The 7,633-nt window shown below is 45.9% G+C and overlaps 1 pseudogene across 1 annotated transcript; it reads right to left on the reverse strand.

The window, feature by feature from the left end:
• Positions 1-1,088: 1,088 nt before the first annotated feature.
• On the reverse strand, positions 1,089-2,352 carry LOC100383989 (flavonol 4-sulfotransferase pseudogene; annotated as a pseudogene). The gene has a single exon (NR_160663.1). The product of NR_160663.1 is annotated as a flavonol 4-sulfotransferase pseudogene (transcript).
• Positions 2,353-7,633: the final 5,281 nt, after the last annotated feature.

A 7,633-nucleotide genomic window follows, 5' to 3' on the forward strand; every position in this document is an offset into this window, starting at 1 on the left:
TTAGCAACAGATTTCATCACTCTCTCCTTCAACATGCCTGGAGCTGATCTTTCTAAGCACATCGCATACATGATTTTTTTCATATAAGGAGGATAGTACCGCCTCCTCTTAATATCGACAGGAGTGCTTACATAAAGAAAAAATGGAAATAAAACAGTGCATGCAAAGAACTACGACTCATTTGGAAATAAAACAGTGCATGCATGCGATGGAGTACCTGAGTCCAATGTCAGAACATCAGCTTCATCGTGGGCATCTGCTTCATTGTTGGCAAGAACGTCATCAGCTTGTCCAACTTGCTGCACAGACGTCCCATCAACTTGTTGCATAGTGTCTCCAGGAACTGCTTCATTCTCGCCATCAGCTGTATACCATTGCCATTAAGTACACACCTTGTAAAATGAAAACATATATAGAAAACTTTCAGTGATTACCTTCATTGTCTGAGTCCCAAACATAATCATAGTTCAATTCATGAACATTTCCTTCAAATTCCTCAATCTCATCCCAATTGATAGGCTCATTCAAATGTAAAACAGATATTGTGTGTAACCGGAGAAGGAAGATTAGAGAAAGGACTGTGTTGTGAGCTGTTGCATAAACAGCGAGTATTTATAGAAGCACAAGCACCAGCAGCTGATTGAGTTAGGCGCCAGCAGCTAAAATATTTTTCATAAGCGCGTTGATTGAGTTAGGCGCCAACAACTGAAAAAATTAGGATGCGGCGCGGACAAAATTTGGGCTTGCATGTTTGAAAATTTTGTGTATGCATACATGAAAAAATACTGATTGAGTTAGGAGCCAACGTTTGCATGCGTGGTCATGCTGTTAAAAGCATGCATGCATGGACGGGAGAAATTGTCCGTTTAAAGGCGTGTGACGGAAAATGTGTTAATTAGAGGTGGAATCCGTGCTGTTTTTTAGGTTTTTTTAGGAACGAGTAGTAATTAATGTTTTTCTTGGTCTTTGTATTTTTGGAGTTGCACCTAGTATCCTGAGACGCGGAAGGGAGTATTGTTGAATTGGCTTGAACTTCCGCTCGCATCTTTTTGTGACGGGGCTGCGCCATCAGAGGACTTTTCACCAGAAAGGACCTCAATTCCTTACATACAGATGCACATGATAAATCGAGCTACACCATAATTCTGCATTACCATAACGTAATCTATGTAGAAAAAAAAAAGATCCAATTACATAAAATACCACTACATGTGTGAGCGAATGATTATTCATGACAAACAACATGCTATATGAATTAATCAAAACACGAGACCAGATCCCTTAAGCTTGTCCTCCAAAACGTCATCCAACCTCTGTCCCTGCTCTTTGGTCATGTGGTTTTCCCAGTCCCCCACCTTGCCTTCCCTGAAGAACGTAGACTTGCCAATGACTAAATCGTTTCCAAAAGCGACACCTCCGGTTTGGTTTTTCTCCAGGCCGCTGAGCACCTCGAAGCTGCACAGCCTCGCCACCTGCTCGGGGACTCCTCCTCTCTCTTCCGCCTCAGTGAACGGGTCAGAGAAGAAGCCGGCAAGCGTCTTGACAACCTTCACCGGGTCTGCCACGATCTCTTCGTACCTCAAGAACAGGATATGCTGAGGCCTCTCCAAGCTCGCCTTCCAGTACTCGAGGTAGTGCTCCCAGAAGGGGCCCAACGGCGAGAACCCCTCGCAGAACATGCTCAACGCGTCGTCGAGGTCCACGGAGGAGGAGGAGGAGCCTCTGCGCAGCATGCCGTTCGCGAAGAACCACCACGAGACGAAGGCGTCCTTGGGATGCCGGCACAGGTACACGACGCGGTAGCCGGACACGTCCGGCGGGAGCAGGGAAAGGGGTAGGTGAGTCGCGAGAAGCCTCGGGGAGGGCAGCTAGCTTCTCGACGTCCGCTAGGTCTCCCGCCAGGGCCGGCAGCTCAAGGTGCGGCACGAGCTCCTGAGGGTGCCGGGCGAGCAGAGGGTGGGCGGCGAAAGCGTGGCGGCTGCGGGTCGTGATGGCGAAGGCGAGAGCTTTCAGCCAGGTGGTTCCGCATTTCGGGTAGGTGACGAGGACGATGTCGTCGGCGCGAGGCTTGTAGAGCTCTTTCACGGGGATGATGTGCTGGAGCCTGCCGGGGGTCAGCCAGTAGTTCTGGTACAGTACCAGCGGCTGCACCCACCCTCCTCTCGCTGGACGAGTGGATACGAGATCGCTGTAGCATTCGGGGCTAGAGATTTCGGGTGGAGCTTTATCGGCTGGTGGCGAGGTTTCAGCGTCACTCTTGCTGGACTCAGAAGGAACCTGAGCCATGGTTGTGGTTGAGGAAAGTGCACGGCGGACGGGATCGGTAGGAAGTTGTGACGCAATGAACTGGTCGATATTGAAATAGCTTCTCGACACAGTAAGAGCAAGGACAGGGTGTCGCCGGTGAGGAAGACGGCGGCTCGTGTCGTGCTGCCGCCGCTGATGCGTAGCGTATATCGAGATTCGCGAGAGACAGCAAGGCGCGCCCGCGACGCACTCCGGTCAGTGGGGTCGCGTTGGGAATTCTAACACTCCCATGTGCACATTAATGATATAGGAATTACACATGAATTATTTCAAAAACACAGAAAAAACAGGATTCAGAAATTTATCCTTTGGGATCAGGCCTCAGTCAAGTAAATAAAAGGATTCTGGTAGTACATCGTCAAGACAAACATGTGCACAAACAAGCCAAGATTCGACCCAACACAGCATGTGCACACCAGCAGAGCACATGTGCACAAACAAAGCATTTGATCCCAACCAACGAGGCAAGTTAATAGTAAATGCTTTCGTCGCCTTCGATAGCTTACCGAACCTTACTGCGTTTGTGAGCACGGTGCTAGTGAAAGTGGCTGAGCAGGTAGACGCGAACGTGGAAGAGGCTGATTTGGACGGTGAGGCCGGCGTCAAGCAAGATGTGGACTGCCCAGTTGTTCATTGTTCATGGGCCGACTCACGGAGGCCAAATTCAAGGGGAAGAGCGTCTTTGTGCGCTGTGACCTCAACGTGCCACTCGACGGGCACCAGCGCAGCACTGACGACACCCGCATTCGGGCCACCATCCCCACCATCCAGTACCTCCTCCGCAAGGATGCCAAGGTGCATAAAGACGACGATGTGATTGAGCCTAAACTTCAGAAGCTGGTGGTCACCTTGCCCAATAGGTGTTTGATGAATTGTGTTAACCTCATACAGAGTTGTTTCTCGCACTCATGCATTTGCAGATGGGATGCGGTGTCGCATAGGCAATCATGGCCAGCACCTGTGAAGTGTGTGATACTGGGTGATGGTGTTCAAGTCAGGCTTCTGCCTGGGTCACCACCTGTTTAGAAAGTATGGCTGTCAATGAAGATTACCTGTTTGGAAAGTATGGTTTTCAATGATGCAAGTATTTCCCACTCTGAGCATCAGTACGTTGCTACTGGGATGCCTACAAAAGCTGTTATGAAGGTTTTGGTTGAGAAAATTGGGCTTCCTAGTGGTTATACTACTAGTGTATGAAGCGCGCATATGCGCGCATGGCGACCCGTTTAGTGTTATCATATAATGTATGATGATTATATGATTAACAAAGAGTAAATTAGGATATAAGAGTAAAGCCAATGCAGAGGTGATAATTATAGCAGGTACGGTAGTTGCATAGTCACCCGACTTGTTCGTAGGTTTGTACAAATTTATATATTACATCATTAGCGGTTCAACGACCGGAGATCTGTTCAATATCTACAGCACTGCTAAAGTTTCAGCAGTTTGGTTATATATACACAAAAGCATTCGCGCTCCAAAAGTGATGATTCGCTCCAAAAGTGACGATTCTCGTCATAATACCTGTGCAAAAACAGGCCAGCGTCAGTAGTTAAAGAGTCTCTAAGTTGTTGTGTCTTTTTTTGTATGGCTATGAGAAGAATACTTTGATTATATTGATTAGAAATTATGTATACAACAGGAGAGTAGATGGTGTAACACCTTCATGAGAACATCATCAGATCGTTGATGTAGAACCTAGCTGTGCACTCTTGATCCTATGTGTTTGTTAGTGTTAGTATGAATCATGATTGATACCTGCAGAATTTAAATAGTGTTTATGATTTGAGTTCAAAATTTTTTTATAGATACATACTTCTTAGGAGGTGACGTGAGGCTGTCTTTATTGAGCTCAGCTGAAACCTGTTCATCAACCTGTAAATAAGTGAATAAGAATTGTCAAGTAACATTGCTGGTATATAATAAAAGTGAAGAAATCATTTTTGTGGCCTTTTTTTGGCAATGTTTTTCAAACTATTATTCTATGGCATACTTTGCCTTTCTTATTTTATGGTATTGCCATACAACATTGCCAAAAAGACCATACAACATGTGTAGGTGATTACGAAAAAATAACCTTCTTTATTTTCGGGGCTAAGAAGTGTACAAGAAGTGCTAAGTAACCTTTCAAATAAGAAGTGCCAGCATGAAACTGTCTTTCCTATTATATGGCATATTTTGCCATAACCTATCTCAGTCGTACATCACTAAACTGACATGGAATAACATACATATATTTGATAGTTAAAAAAAGGGAAAAGTTTGTCATAGGTTAAGAAACACAGGATACTAATTTGTATATATTGGTGGGTCACACAGTTGCTTTGGAATCATATAGTGTACCATTTGTACCAATCTTGGCTTCCCTCTGCAGGACTTGGGCTTCCATTTGTACTCAAGCAACAAGGTCATATGGACATTTCAGGGGAGTTTCTGGCTCATGCCCATGACAAAAGTTACCAGGGCTCTAGGGACCACCGGTGTTTTCCTATCAGCAACCTCAAGCCAGGTGGGTCAAGACCCACATGTGTTCTGGTCCTACCTTGTGCTGCAAGAGGCTGCACAGCTTGTTGCCAGCAAGGATAACACTGGTGGCAGCATCATCGGTGATCCAACGCAGGTTGCCGAGTGCTTCTTGTACTTACTGGATCTATGTCTCATGGGTCATCACTTCAGAAGGACTGGTTGTTGTTGCTCAGTGCAGCGGCCCACGCAATGAGGAGGTGGAGGGAGGAATGGCGAGCAGCAAGGTCACCGATTTGGGGGGTAAAAAATCAAATAGAACAACAAACCGGCAGATCTGCCGCAACCATACAATTTGGGGAAGAAAAGAAAGTAAAGCAAACCTGCTGGAGTGCTGGAGACGGAAGACGCGGCGGAGGCTGGAGACGGAAGACGCGGCGGAGGCTGGAAACAGAAGACGCGGCGGAGGGAGCAAGGATGAGGGACGAGATGGAAGTTTGACTGTGTGAGGACTGAGGAGAGGAAATTTCCAGAAGCAGCGAAGGTAACGAGGGAGTGGTTTTCAGAGGTATGTGAGCCGTTGATCCACAATCGAGTAGCTAAAAAAATTTCCGCTAACGTGGATAGCGTGAAGAACGCCGCTTTGAACCGGTATTGTATATAGGAATCCTCTCGATTCATCTGATTTGCGAAGGTGTTGCCGGTGGTGGAATGATGCTGCCAAGAGAATAACAACTCTAGAATTTCATCGCACCAGAAAGTCAATGGGTGTTATTGTGAAAGCAAACTCTAGGAAGAACTTGCTACTTGTTAAGGGAGCTGTAGAGAATCTGCTAGAGAGATGTACCCACATTCAATTGCTCGATGGATCGGTTGTGCTATTGGATGATGCTGCCAAGGCGCTCATATTATCTACACTCCGTGACATGTCTGCCAGTGCTTTGCGCTGTTTGGGTTTTGCTTACAAGTACGAATTGTCAGAATTTGCAACATATGATGGTCATACGATATTTTGTAGTTTTGTTGGTCTAAGGGATCCTCTCCGATAAGAAGTCCACAAAACGATTGACGGTTGCAGAGCTGCTAGAATACATGTTATGGTGGTAACATGAGATAACAATGAAACAACATGCCATTTGCCGTGAGATTGTGGTTTTTTGTCCTATGAAGGTAAATTGGTTCAACAAGTGGATGGTAATATCCTATTATGATGCTGCGATCGGTTTGCTTGGAGTGATGTCCTCTTTCCCCACCTATACTGTTGTGATCAAGGTTCCTTCTGCGTCCAAGATTTATACTGTCCCTTGCAACTTGGGAGAACACTCAAAACTGGCCAGGGCAACCAGCCTTAGTCTTGGATTGTTGATAGAGCAACTCAAGTCTCCTACCGTCACTTTACTCAACATCTCTATGCTCATTGTCTTCGTTACTAGTCTCTCAGCTATTGCCTAAAGAAGGTCTACGTTTCATGGACGCTTTGAGTGCCACTGCGGACTATTCACGTATGATCCTGGTGGTACTACAATTCTTCATCGGCTTAGGGGGGAGCCGAAGCTCAAGAAAGGGGGAATGTGAGCACGGTGCCGGTGAAAATGGATGAGCAGGTAGGCGCGAATGTGGAAGAGGCTGATTTGGACGGTGAGGCCGGCGTCAAGCAAGATGTGTACTGTCCAGTTGTTCATGCCCCGAGGCGCGGTGCATGAGTCCGTCAACCAAATGGTCTTGTAACAGGCCCAAGGTGAGTGAACGTGATGGAAGCGTAGGTGTTATATTCGCTAGTTTCTGTTTGTGAGAGGGGAGAAAATAGAACCATTTTATATTCTTCCTTTCCAAGTTCTTCTGTGTTCCTTCTTCTCCTCTGAACTAAGTCCTCTTCTATGATCGAGTCTGTAACAATCTCTGCTGGAGATCGAGTGAGTTAACAGCGTTGCTTCCCCAAGCCAAGTTTAATTCAGCCGAGAACATTGATGATATTCAGTTTCAGTTTGGGAAATATAATGATCTCCTTTAGGAAAAGAGAAGAAAATTACATAGCAAGGGAAGGGAAGAAAAGCAGGGGAAGAGCTACATTCCTAAATGAAGTAACCAAGTAGAGATATCTTCCTTAAGATTAGGCTTGACTCGATGGCACAATAAGGCAAATTCAATCTTGAACATAGCCTTGCACTCAGAAACAGAAGGAGAGATCTCGTTGAAAATCCAATTATTTCTGCACCTCCAGATGCACCACGTCATAATGATAATAGTTTCTAGTCTCCAAGGGACTAGCAATCTCCTTCTAATCCTCAATAAGGTATGCAGGAGATCCGTAGTACGTGGCGGGAGGAAGCCCAAAAGTAACCAACATCTCCGAGCAAAATTACACCAGAAGAAGAGGTGAATAAGCGTCTCTTCAATCTGAAGGACGCAGTTATCGCAGGTAAAGGAGTCCAAGGGCATTGAACGTCGTCTGAGGAGGGGGCGGGTATTCAATCTATTTTTGAGCAATAGCCATTTGTGTTTAGGTTGACATTTAGATTTCCATAACCAAGAGAAGAGAGGGTGCGACTGCTGGGTGCCAATCAAATGAGCATAGACCTTCTGAGATGAAAACATATTTGAAGAGCCACTGCAGCGCCAAATATCATTGTGATCATGCAATTGGAGATTAGCAAGAATGTCCTGAAATGAAAGTAGTTGTCCAAACGCTTCAGCAGATAAGGGAATGTGGAACAGTTCATTCGGGGAAGCCAACCGAGCTTGATAAATGTTAATCTCCCTGATAGATGCAAAAGACCAAAGCTCCGGGAATCTTTCAGATGTGCGCTGCCCATTCCATCGATCATGCCAGAGGAGAGTAGTTTTCCCATTTCCAACCTCCACT

This window comes from Zea mays, chromosome 1, assembly GCF_902167145.1.
Source record: "Zea mays cultivar B73 chromosome 1, Zm-B73-REFERENCE-NAM-5.0, whole genome shotgun sequence".
NCBI classification, from domain to species: Eukaryota; Viridiplantae; Streptophyta; class Magnoliopsida; order Poales; family Poaceae; genus Zea; species Zea mays.